The sequence below is a fragment of the Pyrus communis genome, chromosome 7 (assembly GCF_041283825.1).
Source record: "Pyrus communis isolate YQ-2024b chromosome 7, ASM4128382v1, whole genome shotgun sequence".
In the NCBI taxonomy this organism is placed as follows: domain Eukaryota; kingdom Viridiplantae; phylum Streptophyta; class Magnoliopsida; order Rosales; family Rosaceae; genus Pyrus; species Pyrus communis.
In genome coordinates, this window is record NC_142571.1 from 7,039,047 (window position 1) to 7,061,765 (window position 22,719).

The 22,719-nt window shown below is 36.1% G+C and overlaps 1 long non-coding RNA gene and 1 pseudogene across 5 annotated transcripts; one reads left to right on the forward strand and one right to left on the reverse strand.

Moving 5' to 3' along the window:
• Positions 1-8,529: 8,529 nt before the first annotated feature.
• LOC148695582 (uncharacterized) lies at positions 8,530-12,854 on the forward strand. Of its 5 annotated transcripts, XR_015964712.1 has the most exons (6): positions 8,530-8,640; positions 8,761-9,359; positions 10,776-10,841; positions 11,155-11,246; positions 11,365-11,464; positions 12,562-12,854. It is a non-coding gene; the product is annotated as an uncharacterized LOC148695582 (long non-coding RNA). The 5 variants fall into 5 exon arrangements; XR_015964715.1 differs by having other exon boundaries at positions 8,545-9,359; positions 10,776-10,855; XR_015964713.1 differs by having other exon boundaries at positions 8,545-9,359; positions 11,096-11,246.
• A 4,648-nt stretch (positions 12,855-17,502) lies between these two features.
• On the reverse strand, positions 17,503-18,895 carry LOC148695583 (putative LRR receptor-like serine/threonine-protein kinase At3g47570 pseudogene; annotated as a pseudogene).
• Between the last annotated feature and the right edge of the window lie 3,824 nt (positions 18,896-22,719).

Consider the following 22,719-nt stretch of genomic DNA (forward strand, 5'->3'; position numbering starts at 1 on the left):
ATCAAAGTATTAGTCAATCTATCGTTTTACGAATTCTCCAAAACTAATTTCAACGATCCAAACCATCAAAATTGTTTGTATATGCTTGGATTTTCGAGTGTAGATATAGTACTTGAACGAGAAATGTTTTAATGTTTTGAAGTAATATTTATGTGGCAATGTGTTGTATGTGCAAATTTAAAAAAAATATATATTGTTTTCTTAACGGGTCATAACGGGTGTGACACGACACGACCCGTTAAGATAACAGGTGTTACACGAAAACGACACGAACACGATAGATACGACCCGTTTGCCAGGCCTAGATATGACCATAATTACTGACTGGCAAGAAATTTTGCTTATTTGTTGGATGATTGTGGATTGCTTTGTTGTCTTTTGCAGGGGCATTCATCCTCCTGTTGACGTGAGATGTGAACGAACATTCGTCTTTCTATTTTTTTGGGCTTTTTCTAACCCATATATTTCTTTTGAGTCAACCAAATAGTCCCAGCTTGCAACTTATGCTGTGTGGTATTATTGTCTGAAAAATTAAGTATGCATGTATATTTTATTTGTGTGCGCGTGCACACCTCTGCATGATGTTAATCTCTGTGGGTCATCTATATATATATGTAGACATATCTGTGTGTGTGTGGAATGCAACATATCGGATTTAGGTTATACTGTGCATAGTTTTATTGTCTGTTGTTATCTGCGCTATACCATTTCTATGCAGGCTCTGAAAGTTATTCATGAGCTTTATAAGCATTTTCCATAATTTAAGCTGTCTGTTTTGGGTTCTTTTTCATTAGGTCATTAGCTACAGAATGATGGAGAAATGAGTACCATGCCACTGATTTTGGGTTCTTTTAATAATTTTCTGATTTTGGCGTTTTGCAGGTAGTGTTGATGTACTGATTTTCTGGGATTTTTTTGTCCTTGCAGGATTTTTGGTCTTTGAAATGGGTACATGTTGTTTTTAACGTTTTGGTTATCGTGTGTTCCGCTCTTCGTTGCTTCGTGATTCTGATTTTTCAGTGTTGGGTAATGGAAATTTGTAAAAATAGTCATAGTTTTTTGAGAAAGTTGGCATTTTTAGTTATATTTTCTGTTTAATCCCAACTGTGAGATTGGAAAATAATTGAAATGATGGTTTTTTATAAAAACTCCTCTCAATTTTTTTTTCTGGGATTTAAAAGCATCTTTTCCCGATTGTTTACAAGGGTTATGTTCTCTATAATTGGTTCACCTAATTTTGATTAGTTTTAAGTTTTGTCCTTTAAGTTTTGTCTTCTGTGCTGTAATGAGAGATTTCTGTTGGCCTTTCGGATTTCGGCATGGTAATGTTCACTTATTTGTCTAATTAGATTGCATATGGCTTCGATTCTTTATTTAATTGTTCTGTTTGTGTTCCGGTGTGATGATCTAAATTTTATATGTTTGGAATTATTCACTTAACACCAATTTGTTACATTCAGGTCTCCCCCCACATTTCACAAGTTCAAATTCCATAGAAGTCGGTTCTGCAGATTGTGTCTGCAATTAGATCAGAGATCAACTGCTCTTTTGTTATCATGTGGAAGATTGCTTTTGGGAAGGATCCGAAGCAGTTCCTCTCTGTATGTTTACTCTCTCCATGTTTATTGCCATATAGCTCTGTCTTTTCTAATTGATGGTGTTCATGTTACACTGCGATTCATGATGATGATTTAATTGTTCTCGACTTGTAATTGTTTGTAAATAATGTGGCATATTTGAATTGCAATCCGTGTTCATATGAAAGGGATGGCATATCATGTTGCTGACTTAATTGTTTATGTTTTTCATATTTGCAATGGTGTTATGATCGATTAGGTGATTGCTGACCTGTGACTTTGTTTGGAGCTCAAATTTTGTGAGCATTACATTGGATTGTATTGCCCTTGGTTTGATGTTGTTTTGGTCGACAATGTAGGGATAGGAGAAACAAAGAGGATGACACTTATAATTGCCCCTCCCCATCGGTCTTCTTCAAATTTGGATCACAAGAATGGAGCAACATAGGTATTGATCATGGTGCTTCCTTGTTAATTTGGAAATGGTTAATGTAAATAATTGGACAAAAGAGCCAAACAAACCCTTTTCTCTCAAATCGAGACGATGATGTGGTCGACGGCCACCAGCCCCAACTCAAGAGTTTGGCCTTCTGTATAATCGGATTATAGGATAATTTTTTTTTGGTCCATTTCTTTTTTTCCTTTATATAAGTGCAGATGTTGTGATGTTTTGAATGAAGGGTGGTTCACACAATTCCTCCTTAGAGCAAGTGGAGATGACGGTGTGTATAAAAAGAAAAACTTGCCAGGTACTTCAATTTTCTATTTTATTAATTATTGTCTGGTTTGAAATGTTGTATTGAGAGAGAGAGAGAGAGAGACCAACTGTCCTTGAGAAACAAATTTACATTGTGAGAATCTGCAGTTTGCAACTTTGATTGGTTATTATATTTGATTGAGTTAAACTTGGATTTCTGGATTTTGACTTTTTCGTTTGTTTCTCTGTTGCAGAGTTGGCTTCATTTCATTCCAGTAACTCTCTAAATAGGTCCAAGAACTCACTAAATAGGTAGTCAAGAAGAATTCAGTGTTGCCTTCCTTTTTTGCCTGCTGTTTACTCTCTTCCTGGTTGCACTCTCACCACTTCTGTTGCTCACCACTTCATCTCTTCTGTTGCTTACAATCATCACAAAAAAACTCGTACCCTCAAACCAACATATTCATTTCTACAGTTTCTCTCACAATTAATCTAACCTTGAAACCAACAAATTGCAGAAATCCTCAACTGTTGCATTCTGTTGAGATGGGCAGAATTTGAGTGGTGTCTTCATCGTCGACCGACACCTGGACTGCAACATCATCTTCACTCACCCCAGCGTCAGCAGATTCCACCTCCAAATCCTCTCCGATCCTTATTCCCCAAAGCTCTCCCTCTGATTTGTCATCAGGTAAGATTTTGGGGTTTTTGTTTGGCATTTGATTCAAGTTTTCTTTGCATTAAATAAGAAAACAACCTCAAGCCCTCAAACCAATAAATCAAATTCTACAAGTTCTCTCACTCGTAAGTCTTAATCTAACCCTAAAACCAACATAACAATTTCGAAATCTCCTCTTTTCCAACAATTCCGGTCAGGTTGGCGTTGATGTTGGTCTTAAACTATTCCTCAGCACCTCAGGTGCCTTCTATTTCATGTAAGATCTGCTTCAAATTTTTTATTTAATATAATTGGGTTTTAGTTATTTTTTCGTAGGTTTTCTAGGGTTTGTGTAAATTCTCATCTGATTGATGATTTTTTTGTTATCATGGGCTGAAAAGTGTGTAATAGGGTTATGAGGTAGAAGACTGTTTGGGGATGGTGGTGGATTCTCTGAGTATGTCTGGGATGTGTGAGAAATTGGAGCTCTTCTGGGGCCGTATCCATTTGGATTTGCAGGGTCTGATTGGAGGAAAAGAAACGAAAAAAATTTTGGGTTTTGGATTGATGTGGTGTTTGATTTTATTTAATTTTTGTTCCTGCATGTTTGGGTTTTTTTTTTTTTTTTTTTTTTTTTTTTTATAAATTTTTGCATGTTTTAATTTTTGAATTGACACTATTTGTTTTGTTAAGGGGTGTGATATCCACACACCCCATATTACTTCTCACACACCCTTCTAATTTTCGACCGTCGGATCGGATGAATTGAAGAAGATCAACAGACAGAAATTAACAAGATGTGTGTAAGAAGTAATTTAGGGTGTGTGGATAACACATCTCTTTGTTAATTGCAGGTTTATAGTGTTTGCTTGATAAAGACGGAGAATAGTACTGTCCACATGAATAGGAAGACCTCGAAAACTCCTTGATGTGTTGCTTTCCTTAATGTATAAAGACGGAAAAAGGGAGGCAAGTTACGAAAAAGCCAAAAAAAAAAAAAAAAAAAAAAAAAATCAACAGAGTTTGGTACTTTTCATGCATTCGAGTCATCAAGTTTTATAATGTACATACATGTATTTTCCATTTGGTGAATTCCAAAAAATAAGAGCATTTCTGTACACTATTACTCTTTATACGTAGGCAAAAATGAAAGCGTCTCTGTATACTGTTACTCTTTTGTATGCAGGGCAAGTGGAGATGGCAATTGTTGTGGTTCATACAATCCCTCCATTTTATTTAGAGCAAGTGGAGATGGCTGTTTGAACAAAAAGAAGACTTTGGCCAGGTAATTCAGCTTTCCAATAACTGGCATTTGGTTATTTAACTGTTTATGCAGAGAGAGATGAGTTATGTACTCTGATTTCCTTACATTCTCACTAAATGTTACCCAATTTAAAATTGTCTCTCACATGAAAGTTTGATTTTGACAAGATGTGTGTTTTTAAAATTGTAGTGTCATGTTGGCATTATTGCTTATTTATGAATGCAAGTCTATTTCACATCTATCTAATATCTTTAACCTTGATCTTCACATTATTCAGTGTTCATTAATGCCTTTAATTGTTCTCTATTTTACATCTAACTGATGACACCACTTCTACTACACAAGCTCCAGAGAAAAATGTATCAGCTTTTGACTCAAATTCCAACTATACCTTATCACTCTGAATATCAAAGCAACCCCAAGCAATTTTGGAATAATTTTTACGAGTAAAACAATACATTATGTATAACTTAACCTCAAATTATTCATTTCACAAACATTCGCATCAAATCCTTAGTTTTTTATTGCTCGAAGTTCCATACCACTCAATGTTTACCAACACTTTTCATTTTCCACTATTTAACATCTATATACTAATCATTTTCCCAATCGCTGGGTGTACGTAAATAGCAAAAGAAATATCAAACGCAATATCGTAAAAAGAAGTTGTCTTCTGTGTTACTAAGGTGTTTTGGTTCAATTGAGTTACGAGGGACCGATCTTGATTCTTCACTATATGCCTGAAATTTTCAAAAAAAACAACTTGGGAGCTCAAGTTTGAATTTTTTTGCTATTTAGTAGTCAATTTGTAGCACAGTGGAAATATGTGGAATGATGTTTTTGCCTTTCAATTTTAATTGGCAATCTGCTGCCAATTTAAACCTTTTCAGAGTGTTCGCCACCGGAGGTTATGCAGCTGTGCAGAGTCACACAGTGGAACTTGGATTACCCAAAGCACAGCAAGCAGGTTGATTGGTATATTTTCTCACTTTTACCATTTTTAGAATTTAGATTAGTGATAAATTAATTCGAATCATGTGGCGTGATATTTCCACTCTGTTACAGACCATGGTTATGATAAATTAATTCGAATCATGAAGCATGATATTTCCATAATTAGCCACCTTTGTTGTGGTTTTGTTGATCATACTCAAGGAGACTTTTCTACTTTTTATTTTCTTCTCATAGGGTTTATATTCTGCGAAGTGATATTTTAACTATTTATATGTATCTATTTGTCATCTATTTTTTTTATGTAAATTCACTATAAGAGATTAATGAAATTAACTGATAAGAATATGAAATTGAGAAGTCGCTTCTCTAAAACCAATTTTTTTTTTTTTTTAATTTACCATCAGCTATCTCTCTCTCTCTGCAATAAACCGTTACACGAGTTTGTTGGCAATGTGTGCTACTTCCCATTTAATCTGCATTGACATAACAAAATTTTGGTTCTTTTGAATTAATGATTGTTTCAGGGGAATCAATTCTTGTGTACACCTTAAACTTCCAATGGTGTTGTGTGCATTTTTATCAACAATAAAAAGCTTTTTCTCTGTATTGCAAACAAGTCCTCTTATAATTAAAATATTTGAAATCCCTGGTCTGTAATCCTCTTGATTCATGGTTTTAACACCTCCTGATGAAATAACTACAACGTCATCACTTCTTTCATCAGATAAGACTTAAACGTTCTACCCATTGTTGAGTTTCTTTAACGAGTTTCACCCATTTGTCATAAAATTAGATGAGATGACTTCATACCTTCTCAGAGTGTTGTCGGAATATGATATGATATTTGATTCTTTTTCTTTTTTTCCCACGAGTCTCAATTTGTATTTGAAACAATATGTAATAAACTTACCAGGTCTTCATCGCTATCATACTTTTACAGGTTTTGTTTTAAGGTTCTGATTGGTAAAGCAAAAGCTCCTACCAATTTAGCGGAGTGGACAAAGAATTCGGGCCTTTTATTAATGACATATCATAGGCCACTTTAAAGGTAAATCCAGATATATCGCTATGCAATTTAGTTTTTACTTTTAGCATGTTCCGAGTGACCTTTGAATTTACATGTTTAGTTGTTTTCGTTATACTATTCTGGTAGGTATGTGCGTATAACTATTATGTTTATCCCCATTCTCTGACGGTGTTTGCTGCATTGTTGCTACACAATCTCGGATGGTTCCAATGCTGGACATCAAAGAAATTTCGACCATTTTTTTCCTTTATTTATTTATTTATCTGCATATTATTTTGGTTTGTTGAAATTTCGACTGTAGTTTGCTTTGTGATGGACGTAAAAGGTTTTCTTTCAATGATTAGAGCAACTCCAACGTGTGAAACCTTCCCCTAGGCAATACACTATGCTATCTACCTGGTGAACAATAACTGCCCTAATGAACAGTAATCGCCTTTTGCGTCTCCACCGTTGCACTTCAATAGCTCTGGCAATAGGCAATAAAATATTAGTATTTTTTCTATTTATAAAATAATACAAAATAATTTTAATTGTAATTTCGGATAAGATTTTTAATCGTTCTCGTTGCGTCACGTGTCATTATCCGAAGTATTATTAAATAATACAAAATTTTATTTGTAATTTCGGATAAGATTTTTAATCGTTCTCATTGCGCTACGTGTCATTATCTGAAAATACAATTATTGGTGATGGATTTCTGATAAGATTATTAACCAATCACGTCGCGCCACGTGTCATAATCTGTTTACAATCTTTGAGGATAGATTTCCATCAGATTTTTAACGAATGACGGCATGCCACGTGACACTATCTACAACCTAATCCTTTCTGAATCCTCCATATAATCCACGATCCATCCTCACAAATCTCACACTAATTTTCTCAAGATCTCTATCATTATTCATAGTTTCTACTTCCTTCTTCACAAAAATCTCTATCATTATTCATAGTTTCTGTTTCTTTCTTACAATGTCTTCTTCTTCCTCAAGCATGATGTGGGAACTCGATCAGGAAGAGGAAGAATTGTTTAACCAATCAAAAGGAATGTTCAATCTCCAGGTGGCAAAAAATGAGAGGGAAGAGGATGAGGAGCGTAGAAGGAGAGATGACGAAGCAAGAATGGGCAGAGCCTCACATTCCCGTCGAGTCATCCAAGCTATGGCTCAGATCTGCAGGCCCAGCCGTTCCGGAAACATTGATAGAAGCAGGCAACGACGAGGTACGGAACTCTTGGGTATAGTACAAACAAATAAATAATATATTGTTACCTGATCCGAGTAATTTTCCCCACTTTTAATATTAGTACTAGCTTGTGCCAAGGCGTCTCTCCACGTACTAAACGATTGGCTAAGTATTTTCCAACGACTGGACATCGATTCTTTGGTTTTTTTCCCACCAATTTTCTCAAGATAATTAGTATGAATAAGACTTCACATTTCTCGCAACTGCATCTCATTACCCGTAAGCGAACTATGAATAACTTCAACCCAGCTAGTACACAACGCAACATCTTCAAGAAGCAACCAATTCGTACCTTCATCAGTAGTCATTTTGTTGAAAAAAAAATGGATTGAAACTTTGAGAGAAAAAAAGGAATGTGATTGAAAGTAGTTGAGAAAATATGAAATTGTGGTGTAAGGTAGATGATAAGAGAAGGTATTTCTAGAAAAGTAAAAACAATTTTTTTAATAAAAAATTCAGATTTTTTTCAGATTTTTTACAATTTTTTATTAATTTTTGTTCAACTAATTAATCTCTGCCGTCGGATATAAAAAAATTTGAATTCCAACACTCCAGATTATGCCACGTGTCACAATGGTAACTTTTCTTAATTTTAAAACTATTTTTTCTTTTATTTATTTATTTATAAAGCCTATTTAATATCGACCGTTGATCTCAGATCGAACAGTTTGATATTAAATACGCTTTTTTAATTTTTATTACCGTTGAGATCGAACGATCCAAGTTAAAGAGTCGTTCAGATCGAACGCACCGCGAGCCCTGTGGTTTGAAACTTGTCTGCTGACGCGCCCCTACGCGTGGGTGAGGCGCACGCGTTTGACAGAAATTTTTTTTAAAAAGGGACTGACGCCAGCCTGATGTCAGCCCTGCGTCAGGTCCACCTCGGGCTCGCAGGCTGGCGATTCCTCACGGGCCTGTTGCTCGGGCCTACCCAGTCCCTCGGACTCCCAACGCTGGAAGCTTGCAGCTGGGCTATGGAGCCCTGTTTGGTCCACTGTCCTCCGAGCAGTCCACAACGGTGGACTTGCTCTTATATATAGCTTCAGTAGTGGGTTTCTTTGGTTCATGTCGTACATGGTGGTTAACCATGTTTTTCACGGTGGTCACCTTCTTTGATTGGTGGAGCATGAGTTATAGCAGGGGGAGAGAAAGGGTTAATTGGTATTCTTCCTGTTCAAGATGCTGCCGAGGCAGCAACAGTGGACTCTGTGTTGTCTCTAGGTGATTTTTGCTTATTTCTCCATTTGTTACGGATGAGTGGATGCCTATGATTAAGTGAAAGTGAAATCTAAGAGGTGTTTTTATTATTATTATTATTGTTGGGAATTTGCCTAATTTTAGGAATGGGAAGTGATTCTGGTGAACGAAGCTCTAGAGTTCAAGTTTGTACTCATCTCTCATTCTTCCTCTCTCTCCTTCTCTACTGGAAAATCCAGTCTTTCATCTTCCTCGGCTCTTCCTTTCTCTCCGCTCCCCGTATCTCTCTCCTTGGAGCCTACAAACCAAGTCGTGACGGTCGACAAGCTTCAAACATGCTGGACGCGTACTGGAGAAGGGACAGTTCTGTCCGTTGTGGAGACGGGGGAGTATGGGGGTAGGGGAGAGGATTTTCGGCAGGGAGATATGGGTTTAGGGAGAAAGAGTAAGGGAGAAATATGGGGTAGGCTGATTTCCAGGGATTTCCTTTCACCCCTTCACTCACCACGAACCCATCTTTCTCTTCGTTTCTCCCACCCTCAAATCTTCCGTTTTCCCTCTCGCAAAATACCCACCAAGGAAACCCTGCTTTTGGTTTATTTTGGGATTTTGTTTGTGCTCTCGATTTTCAGACGAGGGGCCAATTGGTTGAGATTTGGATTTCTCCCCTTTTTGTCGAAGCGCACAAATTGTGTTTCAGTGGGATCGGTCTCGAATAGCTGCGTGCGTCGACTCTTTTCAAGGTATGGTGTTCGCCGATGGCATGTTTTAGCGTGTTTCTGTTTTATTTATTTATTTTTTTCTTTGTTTTATATTTCTAATTTATCGTTTGCTGCTTGACAATGGTGATTGTAAGTTTTAGTTTGGATGTTTTTCTGATTTTGGGTTGCTTGAGAAAATGTGATCCCATGTTTTTGATTGAGTGAAATAATTAAGAGATAGAAAAGAGTGGAGAATTAGTGTCAAGAGTAGTGATGAAAAAAATGAGGAAAAAAAGATTGATGTGGAAGAAAGGGGGAGACTGGAAATTGAGGAAAGTGAAGAGAAAAAAAAAAGGGGGTTAAGTGAGCAGCCAAAAGAGAAAAAAGTGAGGCAAAAAAGGCTTAATATGGGGAGTAGGCAGAAGAGAAAAGCAAGAGGGGGGAGACAGAACAGGAACAAGGTGTGGTTTTGTTGTTGGTTTTATCCAAATTTTTGATTTGGAATTTGATTTGAAGCTTATTTGTTATTAGTTTAGTCTAATTTAGTATTGGTTTATCTAGGTTTGTAGCTAATTTAATGTTAATGTTGATCTAGACGTTTTAATTTGTTGTGAACTTATATGGGTTTCGTTTTTTAATTGTTATTTTACAGTTGCTAGGGATGACTTTGGCTTTTATATTAGTTTGGGTAATTTTTTTTTTAATTTCATTTGAAGATTTAGTGTCATTATACACCTTTGCACCACTGCTTGTTCTGCTTTTCTCGGTTTGTGTGTATAGTTTGGGTAGAATTGGACTGTTCTTTTTTAACTTAATTAAAGTGTTTGAGACTTAATTGAATGAAAGTTTAGTTTGGTTTGGCCACGATGAGGTGTTTGGTGTTGGGTCTATGATCCTTTGGTCCAATGGAGATGTGTAATTCCCATTAAGCTTTCATCTTGCTGTAAATTTAGGTGTTTTCTCTCTGTGTTCGTCCATCTGCTTATACTTTTCAAATGTTGGTTCATCTTATGCAAATATTGATATGCTTAACTACCCTGCTTCTTTCTCGTGGTCCTTAAACATGTGCTAGTTTGTATGTTTCTGATGGATTATACTATTGGGAACTTAGTTTTTTATTTATTTTTTCATGTTTGTTGGGTTTGTTGTTTTCGGAAAATTATTGAAACTCTATAATTTGTATATAGAGTGCTAAATGAGTATATGATTAATGGGTTGAATTTTGTTTTCAAAAGGATTGTTGCATGTTTTTTGTCAATTTGGCTGTGATAGTAAGATTACTTCATGGAACAGTGTAATTGTTGTGGCATGTGAATGTCAAATTTGTTCTTAATTTAATTTCGGAAAGAAATGTGCTTAACTGTAGTGCTATATGATGAAGCTAGCATCCTTAGAGGTTGGGAGCTCAATTAGTGCACCATTAGTTGTGCAAATGTCTGAATATTGGTGCTTTTCCAGGAAACAATGCTTTTTGCTTTCTACAACCGTTTGGAGAATGCATGACTTGAGGATCTCAGACCCAAGGTAAAAGCTAAAAGGTTAAAATCTCTGGTTTCCTTTACTGATGTAAGCTTGCATGAAAGAGAGAAACTATAACAAAAAATTTATCTGAACCCCCATTTGGTTCTGTTTAATTGTCTATTTAGGGTGTTTTTTGGTTTTGCTTGGGGGGTTCAGATTTCATTTGGGTTTATATGTGATTTCCAGTCGATTATTTTTTTTTTATTAGTTGCAGATCATTTTTACTGTGGAAGTTTGAATCTTTGTGATTGTTTCAGTGTAGTTCTTGGGTACACACACATTTATCCAATAAATAAGTTCAAGACATTGTTTTCAGGGGACAGACATAAGTCTCAGGCAGCGGTCTCTCTGTAATCATCACCGGGAAAATATCATGGTCATTTTGAGTTCAGATTTAGACAACATGTGGTAACCGTTTCTTTTCCGATTACTTTCATTTGTTTATTTGTGAATCAATAACTTTTTTAGGAATAATGAATGTCACAATTGCTGATAAATGATACTTTGTTCGGAGATTGAATTGTAGGTCTGTGCAATGTATCCATATATGGATCAATGCTATGGACTATTCTCAACCTATGGACCTCAAATTTCAACGCGTCTTCCATCATTTCTCCTACCTCACTGTATGTAGCTATTACATTTGCAATCATATTAATTCATTGAAAACAATATTTATATTTCTCTATAAAATATACTATCATTTCCTTGTTGGTACATTAAAATGGAAATATGAAAGGTAGAACCGATCATCGCTGGGTTCTCTCTTTCCATTGTGTTGTTTGCTTTACCTATCATTTTTACTTTTCTGTTTCACAGCTCTCTGACAAATATCTTATTATGCCGCTCTCGATCTCGCCCGAGGGTGGTGCAGGTCGATTCGATGCTATGAGGCACTTTGTTTAGGGCTATTTGAGAGAGAGAGGTGTTGGGTGTTTGAGGCAAGGGGTTTCAGGGATTAGGTTTAGGTGGGGTTTCAAGGATTAGGCTTTGGTGGGATTTGAATGATTAGGTTTGGGTTTTTGTTTATGCAATTGGCAGAGATGGGGGATCCAAGATAAGATTAGGAGATTTGATTTAGGGTTTGCAGAGTTAGAGATAGGGGGTGTCCAAGAGAGATGTGGGAGGATTTAGGCGAGGGATTTCAGGGATTTGGTTTAGGGTTTGTTTTCTGTGATTTGCAGAGACAGACAAATGGGACAAGGGTGAGAGAGATGGGAGGATTTTCTACAGGGGTTGAAGGGAACGGAAGGGAGGTATGGGTATGGGTTTGTTGTGATGGGGTTTAGTAATTTTCAATATTCTTGGACTCTTTTTAATCTGCAAAATCAGATTACCCATGGAATTTATAACATGCGATTAGTTTCTTTTTAGTTGAGTTCAAATAATGTTGATTGGGCTGTTATAAAGCTCTTTTTTATAGTTAGGTTGAAAATCATATTGATAGATTCTTTATTTAGTTGGTCCAATTTGTAATAGATGAGATTGTTTTGTTTGATGTTTCAATCAAAATTTGATCTTTTTTTGTGTGAAATTATAATGGAATTGCAAATCAAGTATATCTTAGATTCTTAGTTGCATACTCACCTTCCCACAACTATTATATTGTCTCCTGGCTGGGTGGATTTTTATAATTTCCTGGATTCACGATTACAATGCTTTTTATAATTTCCTAGATCTATTCTTTTTATTCGTTCATGATTATGTTGATTTTTTTTTTCAGCTTAAATGTGTCTTATTCATGTAGTCAAGCCTGGTGCATTAAAGTCCCGCAGCAACACGCGGGCAGTGGCGGAGCCAGCACGGGGTCATTGGTTGTCGTTGACCCCAATAACTTTAAAAACTCTATGTATATTTGCTTGTATATTGTATTTGACCCCAACAAACAACTAAGGCAAACTAAATTACGACTTCCTTGTCCCACTTTTTCTATTTTCTTCTATCATATTTGTCTTCTTTTTCTCTCTTCTTGTATGAAATCATTTAGTTGAAAAGCATTGAAAGTCTTCAACATTACTCCGCAGTATCTTACATCCACCCTCGACAAGCTTGTACAAATAATAGTAGTCGTCGACATATGTTGATATAAAATTTTGGCATGTGTTGGCAAGAATTCGCAGGTGCCTATTAGATGCTTGACAAAATGACCCAATAAAGCTTTTTGGTTAATATTATGACCCCGTTATTTGAAAATCCTGGCTACACCACTGTGCACGGGCATATTTTCTAGTACATACTATTTCTAGAAATATAGCAAAGTAACTCACACTATTTTTGAAATTAAACTAAAATAACACATTATATTTCTAGAACTACTAGAAAATTACTCACTATTTATGAAATAATCGCAAAAAAAAAAAAAAAAAAAAAAAAAAAAAAAAAAAAAAAATTTGATATAAAATCTCAGCTTAGTCCCTGTATATCTTTGAATCTTATGAGGCCAGTCCAAAAGAAACAACAATATGTAATAAATTCAAAATTAACTGTACGAGTTCGAGGATGATGCTATAAAGATGACCGTAACTTTACTTATAACTTATATATATATGCCTCCCCAGTTCCCAATTGCAAATTACGGTGGTCAAAATCAAAATTGATATATTAGGGTCGAAAAAACAAAAATGAGGGGCCAGTTGTAAATAATAAATCACCCATCAGTCGACATGCATCAGGCCATACACGATATGCATAATTTACGACTTTTTACCTTGATACGGATTTCAATTATTCTCTATTATTGATTGCTGAGCTTTATGAATATATTGTTCAATTTTTTTTTTTTTTTTTTTTTAATAAGGGTCTTTTTATTAAATTCGTACAAGACCTCTAAAATGTCTTTATTAGTTTTTCTTATCCCAAATTGCTAGATTGTCGTGATGAAGTTACTAACTGGTTCTTAAAAAAAAAAAAAAAATCACTTCCTCTGTTTTTTGGCTTAAACAACTTATGTACAATATGCCTGCACCAGGCAGCAGACGGCAGTAGAGTGTGTGTGTGTGTGTGTGTTATACTAAACCAATTTTTGCAAAAGATAGGGAAATGGTGGGGCAACAATGATTGTTCAAAATTAATTGAAATCCGTATCATTGATTCACCGCCAAAAGTTATATAATCTTAGTCGGTGAGATCGTGCCAACGTGGGTGGTAGGGTTGCAATTATATTGAAGTTTGTAACGGGCTGCATATTCTTTGTGTTAGGGGTAATTTTGGAACCTAATTTTGAACATTTTGGACTTTGTAATTCAGTCCGTGTAGAATTTGGAGGCATGTCCTTATGGTTAATTTTGAGATGCTTTTGATTAAATAAAACTATAGATTGGTTTTTTTATTAAAATAGTCTTAGTCCAAGCCATTTTTATTAAAGCTCCCTTATTTATACTACTACAAAATAAAAGCCTATCTAGAAAATGTCTTAGAATAAAACTATGAAACATAATAAAAACAATAAATTAGCAAATAAAAGATTTCCTATTTGAACTGAAATTCAGACTTCTCACAAAATCAGACTTTTAACCGACCAAATCAACTCCGATTTGCTCCCAAAAGGTCTCTTTTGAAAGCTTAAATCGTCCCCATCAAATCCCCAGAATGTTTCTTCCCCAAAATATTCCATCTTGACCTCCAAAATACCCAAAACGTTCAAAAACATCAATCTGGAAAAGCTGCATGTTGGGCCTTGTTTTCTTTGCTACGGTCAAACGGCTTGGTAGAAAAATTTGGAATTTTAATACAACCATCTTGAAAGACTCACGAACATCCTTCAATTAGAATCACTCTAAAATTCATTTGTTTGATCACTTTTTGCTTAAGAGGAAGTTGCATGCCCTAATTTGAAAATAAATAACAAAGTATCAAAATTCTACCAAAATAACCAATAAACTATAACTAAGAATATAGTAAAATATATGGTATCATATGGACTCATCAAATACCCCCAAACTTAGCTTTTTGCTTATCCTCAAGCAAAACAAAACTCAAAAACAAAAAATAAAAACTAACAAACAAAAAACAAACTTTAACAAAACTTAACTAACACAATTTTCACCTTCAAGTTGCAATCCATAGAAAATGTTAAAATTAGAACATCTTTTAAAAAATTCGAACCAATACCACCACAGAGTCTAAGCCATTTAGAATTAATTAGAAAAGAACTCATGAACTTCCTTTGGTGTAAAGTGAACCAACATGGTTAAAGAGACTCGATTGAAACCCTTACCACTCCTCCTTTTTATTTAATACTTACTAACTTCAAACATAACATTTTTTTTTTCCTTCTTTTCTATTTTTCAATTTTTTTTTTATAGTTATAGTAGTGGTTGTGCAATGCTAGTTCACTTAAGCTTTCGATCCAACCAATGTAATGTGTTTTAGGTCAATGATTCCCAAACCACAAGGGATTTAGGGCACTAGGTGTAGAACACCCCTAAGGACTCACTAACTCGAGCTGAAAATGCTACAAAACCAACTAACCACCTTGCCTTATGCCAAAACTCTACTGTTTGACGCGAGAATCATTGCTGATCAGGCAGGACTAGCCCGATTACTAAGCAAAGTCTCGGGTGAAACAATTATTACTTTATTTATAACAATAACTAAACTTTACTCTAAAAAAGAACAAAAATTAAAAAAAAATTAACTCAGACGAAAAGCAAGTGCTTCAATCTTACCCCCACAAATCATGTTGGTGTGAATGTGCTAATTGTGAAAGGATAACTCATGAATTAGTGCCTAAACAACAATAAATAGAAAAAGACTCTACTGTGGGATTTATCTCCACCATGTCCATTTATTCTAATGTTTAAAATAATTTATGAATATTAACTTAAAAAGAATGAAAATTTTTAGCATACTTTAAAATTAAAAATCTAAAAATTTTAATTTCCCATCCCAAACTTAAATCACACATTGTTCTTAAGGTGCAGAAAAAATAAAGAAAGAAAACAACAATATTAAAACCTGAAAAAACTGAAAAATAGCTAACAAAGACAAAGAAAATAAACTAGCAAAATAGAAATAGAAAATAAAAGAAAGTATAAAATAACAAAGGAAACAGAAACAGAAATAAAAGAAAAGACAAGGAAACTGACACACCGGGGATTCGAAGTAGTGACCTGGTGAAACAGAGGCGCTGGAAAATATTGGGAAAAGAAGCAAAATTTCATTGCTCTGGAGAGTTGAACCCGTGACAGGGAGCATGAACCAGAGGCCCATTTCCTCATCTGTCCTAACTAGCGCCGTTTGGGAACCTCTCTCTCTGACTACCCACGAGCCCAAAGCCGTGTAAGCTATCCCCTTCATTTCCTCTCTCTCTTCATTTCTCATGAAACTGAAACCCTAGCTTCTATCTTCAATCCAGAACGTCAAAACATGAATCCATCTCCATCTCTCAAAAACGGAACCCAGCCACGGTGATCTTTGACTCATGCATGTATGTTTATTGAACTGCAAGGAGAATTGGAACTGCAAGGAGCAATGGCTCGCACATGGAGCTGCTGTACACACAGCAAAGATGGCTGCAAGAACTCGGATCTACAAAATGAAAGGTAAATCAAATCCCTCCACTGCGTTAAAATTAAGCATGGTTTAATATCTCTGAAAGTCATACGGATTTGTGAAATGTTTCTGTCATGCATTCATAGACCCAAAATTTCGTCAATGCTCATGTAATTTTCTGTGTGCTTGCATGCCTCCATGTGACATATATTGAGCAAAAATACTAGATCTGTGACATGGATTTGATGAATGTCCACCTCTGTGTTGCCTGGACCGGAATGGGATCCTATGCGGATCCCTTCTTTCTAATCCACTAAATCAGGGTATCTATACCATTGAAATTTAATCAAACGGTTGAAGTTATTATAACTTTTAAAGTAGGCCCCTGCTTGTAACCGTTGGATCAAATTTCAATGACACAGATTACCTGATTTTGTGGATTAGGAGGAAGGGATCCGCAGGACCACCCCCAAACTTAATTATATGTGAAACGGTATTTTAATGAAATATGAGAGTGAGCGCGCGAAGGGGATTTCCAAACAACACAAGGATCTTCTCGGCAATCCCCACTGTAAGTATTACTGAACTCAACCTCAAATTCTTTTCTGCATTCGTGTAGATGATGAATGCTCGGATAAATGTTGATGAATGGATGACTGATGAATGCATATTTTTGTATCTTTATTGTTTCATTTACAGAAGAGTAAGGATTATGTCCTCCTGATTATGTCCCCCTTCTTTTTCATGTATTTATTATTCTTTTTTCTTGTATTACGAGGAGTTAGGTTTATGTTTCCCTGATTAGGTGTAATTTATTTTTTGTTATTAATAAAGTTTCCCTCGTACTGTCTAGGTTTTTTGAAAAAAAAAAAAAAAGCAATAAACTACTATGGAACATTTGCAACCAGGGATAAACCTCTCAACATAGAGCAGGAACTCCAACATAGGTTTGAAATTTGATGAATACTTTCCACAACTTTGTTTTTTAATTTTAATTTTTAATTCTTTTAGAGTGTTCGTCCTGTAATGTTTGGCAAAGCTAGAATGTCATTGTTCAAGCATAATTCGATGCAAATAAGTTTGCTTGGCAAGCATTGATCAACAAATACAATAACACTTTCGCATAACATCAATACTATTACATACTATACCAGATATTAACAATAAGCTTCTATTCACATATACCATTTCGAAGTTTGTTTCTGATCCGACACATATGTGCCACAGCATCACAGATGTTCCATCTTTCTCTAGGTAACTCCGCTGAGCAAGCAACACCAATTTCTAAAACAGAGATTAAACTTTCTATGATTAGGACGCGATTCCTTGCCCTCCCCGCATTAGGATGATTGCTCTCTTGAACAAGAACGGGATCCAAAACCTCTTCCACTTGCTCAGGCAGAGCTGCCTTCACAAAGCTATAGAGGTTTGAAGTTCCCTGAAAGATGTCATCGATCGGTCTTTTTCCTGTAAATATTTCCAACAGGAGGATGCCAAAGCTGTAAACATCACCTTGCGTCCACACTTCATGTCCCATGCCATATTTTGCATTCCACAATTCAGAACATTAGATTCTATTTTTCTAGTGAAGTGCTAAAAGCTCATTTCATGTTTGAAAAATTTAAAATAAATGCTTCCCAATTTTAAAAGACTAGCTAGGAAAAAATAAACTACCAAGTGTATTTACCTGGAGGAGCATAACCAATAGTTCCCTTTATCCCTAAAGAACTTGATTGATTTCCCGAAGAATTTTCAGCAGCTTTTGGTAGGAACCTCACCAACCCGAAGTCACCTACATGTGCAACCATGTCCTCATTGAGAAGAATATTGCTGGGTTTGAGGTCGCAATGAACTATTGGCGTCTCACAATGATGATGGAGATAATCCAATGCCATAGCAACATCAATAACAATGTTCAACCTCTGAGAAATTGTTAAGATCCTTGGCCTCTCATTTTTCTCACCAATTGTATGAATTGGATACAGCCATTCCTCCAAGCTCCCGTTAACCATGAACTCATAAATTAAGGCCTTGAAGTCATGACCGCGATAATCAAAACCAGAACATGCTGAGAGTACCTTGACAAGATTACGGTGTCTAATATTTTTGAAAGCCTCGCACTCAGCAATAAAACTTTTGTAAGCTTCGCGACGAACGAGGTTGAGTACCTTGATGGCAACTGGAGTTTCACCTTGCTCAAGTAGTCCTTTATAAACGGACCCAAAACTGCCCATACCGACCAAGTTGGTTGAGGAGAATCCATTTGTTGCCTTTAGAAGACTTTGGTAAGACACCTGGGGAAATTTGTCCGAATCACTTGCAACTTGACCCTTTTTGTCCCTCCGTGAGCAATAAAGGTACAAAAAGGTTAGTGCAAAAATGACTCCAAGAATCCCACAAATGAGGGAGAGAACCAATGTCATGGTTAAGCTCAATCCTTTCTTTTTTGCATGCTGGAGTTTGCACTTTGGCAAGTGAAACTCAGGTATGCCCCCACAAAGCTTGCTATTTCCTTCAACTGATGTCGCCGTTGCATTCTTGAATGCTCCTTTGATCGGCAACATGCCCTCAAAATTGTTCGGAGACTCGGAAAGACCATACCTAAGTTTGAGGGTAGACTCCCTTGGATTTCATTCTCTCCCATATTAAGGTCTGTGAGAGAAGAGAGATTAAAGATTGAGGGAGGAAGCATACCCGAAAAGCTATTTTCATCAAAAGCAAGAAAGCTAAGATTGGTCATTCGGCCAAAAATATCCGGGACAGTGCCACTCAAATAATTAGAATATGCGGACAACGCTTCAAGAGATGATAAATTGCTAAAAGAGGTTGGGACTCCCCCTGTAAAGTGGTTAGAGTGTATGCCAAAAAATGTTAACTTTGACAAGAGGCCAAGCTCATTTGGAATTTTTCCCATCAGCACATTGTAACCAACAGCGAGCCAGAGGAGCTGAGAGCAACGCGACAAGTTGGTGGGAATTTCTCCACTCAGTGAATTGTTGTTTAACAGTAGGTGTTGCAATCTGTGCAGGCGGCTGAATTCTGGGGGAATTTAATGGCCTAAGCTGTTTGCTCGGAGATCAACGACTCTCAAAAAACTCAAGTTCCCAACATGTGGTGGTATGGATCCTGCAAGTTTCAAGGACAGCAGGCTCAAGCTTGTGACCCTCTTATGACGACGACCACATGTAACGCCATGCCAAGAGCAAAAGTGGATGGTTTCATTCCATGAAGTCAGGACTTTAAAAGGGTCATGAGTTATGCTAGCCTTGATTTCAAGCAAAGCGAGTCTATCTGTCTCATTTCCCGGAAGGGCGAAACAAGGAAGGCAAGAGCGAAGAATGAAAGCATGCAAAAAAAAGGATGACAAAAACACTGCAGAAATGGAGTTGTAAAACCCCATCCCCATGATGATGATATTTGTTTTGTGCGAAAGTAGAAATTGAGTTGTAAAAAGGTTGAGCTGTATTGATTGTTTGTCTAGCAGCTTTAGCAGCATCCAATTTATAATCATAATCAGAGTGCTCTGTGCGTAGTAGATCAGCCACCCCAATCGCTATCGTACTCGATGAGGGATGTCCTGACAAAAAAATATATCTTTTTCTCTTAATTTTATGAATAAATTCAATATAAATCTAATTTTGTGAACCTAATATTAGGAATGTTCACTTTTTTGAAATTATTGTATTCATTCTTTAACTTAAAACAAATGAAAAAAGAGAGATATTAGTTTTGTATGAAATTTCTCTTTGATTATAAACTGTATGACACAACGACTAACTTGATGAATGTGTTGTTCTTGTTGAGAAATTTTTATGGGTACTAAAAATACAAGTTAGGTGGCGTATTATTCTACGTGTTATAATAAAGGTGGACGACAAGGTTGATATATCTTACTTCTTATGTATATTGATAAAAAAAAAAAACAAAAAAAACAAATTCACGAGTTATAAGTTGAGTGAAATAATAACACCATATGGTCATTTTCGAATACATAAAAAATTGCTCGTTCCTGTTCATATCGATAGTATGCCAATAAAACAATAGTTAGCTTTGGTATTGTACAATGACAATTCCTAATTTTGGTTCATTATTGTGTCATTTGTTTATGCCAACAAATAATGTTCGTCCTCACTCCTCTAGTTCCAGATTGGGTGCGGGTTTGCGTCTTGTGAATGGATTGAGGATATACACAAAAGAATAGGTAATGGGAATTTAGGTATGGGCAAGGCTGAGATCAAACAACCACTGCGGCAGAGGCGGCTTTGGGGGACCAAAAGGTGCAATTGTACATGGTTCCAAATTTATTTGAAAGGACTTTAATATTTATATTAAAAAAAAAAAAAAAACTTTTTTTATTAGTACTATAAAATCTCATTGTGTACTCCTTATAATAAAATGCCGAGATTCTCTAGAAAAAAAAAAAAGGAAACAAAGAGAGTCGCAAGATTATAGCAAGCCGTATTGTCTAAAGGGGTAAGATGAAGCTAAGGGTCCCGAGGTTAGCATTCAAAACTTTCTACGTACTTTTTTGAGATAGCATTTGGTCTTAGGATTGGTACTAATGAAGTGATCAGAGCCACTTCCTGTTCTCTAGCCGCGTCTAACCACTATGAGTCATTAGAAAAAGATCCAACTGTTTTTTTTAATAAAAGGGGACCAGTTGGTGACTTTGCCACAACAGTCCATTCTTCCGGGGGTAGGGAAGACTCACATAGGCATTTCAGCCTCCCCCTGGCCACCATCGTGCGATTCACCGGCGCTAGGAATCGAACCCAAGACATGTCGTGTGGAATACGGGTCTAAAATTCATCCCCAACCACTGGATCACCCCATGGTGGTTGAAAAAGATCCAACTGAACCACCAGAAATTTAATTCTTTTTGTTTCTTTCAACAACTCGTATAGGGAAAGAATGACACGTAGACTGCTATCAGAGTCTGAAATACTAGTAAATAATATCATAACCAACTTCCATAAATAGCCAAACAAGGCATGCCCAAGTCGCTGATGCCTTAACTAAATCTTCTTAATCTTGTCACCATTCCCACTACGTACCTGATTTACTCTGCTAGGAGCCTAAGAGCCACATCGTCGACATAATACAACCCTTTTCTCTTAGTACCATGTCTAATTACAACCCTAGTTTGGATATTCGGAAGTAAGCAAAAAAATAGAAACATTTGTACGATATAACCCAATTGATCGATAATTTGACTGATTGATAAAAGATGATTTGATAATTCTGGAAGAAGCAAGGTATTGTGTAAGGATAAAGATGAGGTGAGTGCAATTGGACCAGCCTCTGATCCGAGATAATATTTCCATTGGCAGTGACAACACTCTCTGTTGGAGGATGAATCATGGATGAAAGAAAGACTCATCATGCGGCATGTGGTCACGATCTCTAGAAGCAATTTAGACATTTCCTGAATTTCCTGAATTATCTCGATCAACAGAGAGAGATACTTGATCAAAAAAAGACAATATTGTCTTCTCTCCCATGGTTGCAGTAGGCTTAGGTTTAAGATTTTCAATGTCGATTGCCAAGAATAAGCCGCACGACAAGAATTAGGATTATTGTGCTACTTAAAAAACACGAAGAGGCACTGGGTAAATTTTGGTTATGTGTAGGATTAATGATTGTCCAAAACACAAGACAATCAACGAAGTGTAGGGCAATGACATCCAAGGAAGCTACATGACATGAATAGTTTTTTGGGTTTAGGTTTTTTCTTTTTCTTTTTTTTTTTTTCCGGAAAAGAGATAAGCCGTGACCCCTTTTTTTTTTTTTTTAATTTTTTTTTTATATAGAAAACCTTGATTGTACGAGTGAAATTTTATTGATAATAAAAAAAGTTCCACCTAGTCAAGATAGATGTAAACCTAACCCTTCATAATACAAGAAGAAAAAAAAAAAAAGATTGAAAACACATGAAAAGGAAGGAGGACATAATATTTTACCCTTCTAGAAACGAAAACAATAATGATACAAGGAAAAAAAAAGAAGGGGGTGCCTGAAACCATAGCCAAACCTAAAAGTCGAAACCTGTAAAACAAATTAAGTTAGATCACAGGTTAAGAAAATAAAATAAGAAAGTGAGACAAACCTATATGTTGAGATGCACATTCATTTGAGAAGCAGAAGCTAGTAAAGCCAGCATAGTCTGAAAACAAAGCAGTATGAGCCACCAGCAGAGGGGAATCATGCCATACCAAAGTTGGAGAAGACGAACCTATATTAGCAAAGTTGTATGCAACAACATTCCCTTCGAAATATATGTGAGAGGTGTAGAAAGTCATCTTTCGAATGCGATCTAAACAAATAGACCATTGCGTACGAAGAGGCCAAGGAGGGTCAAAAGCAGTCAATTGGAAAGCAAAAATAACAC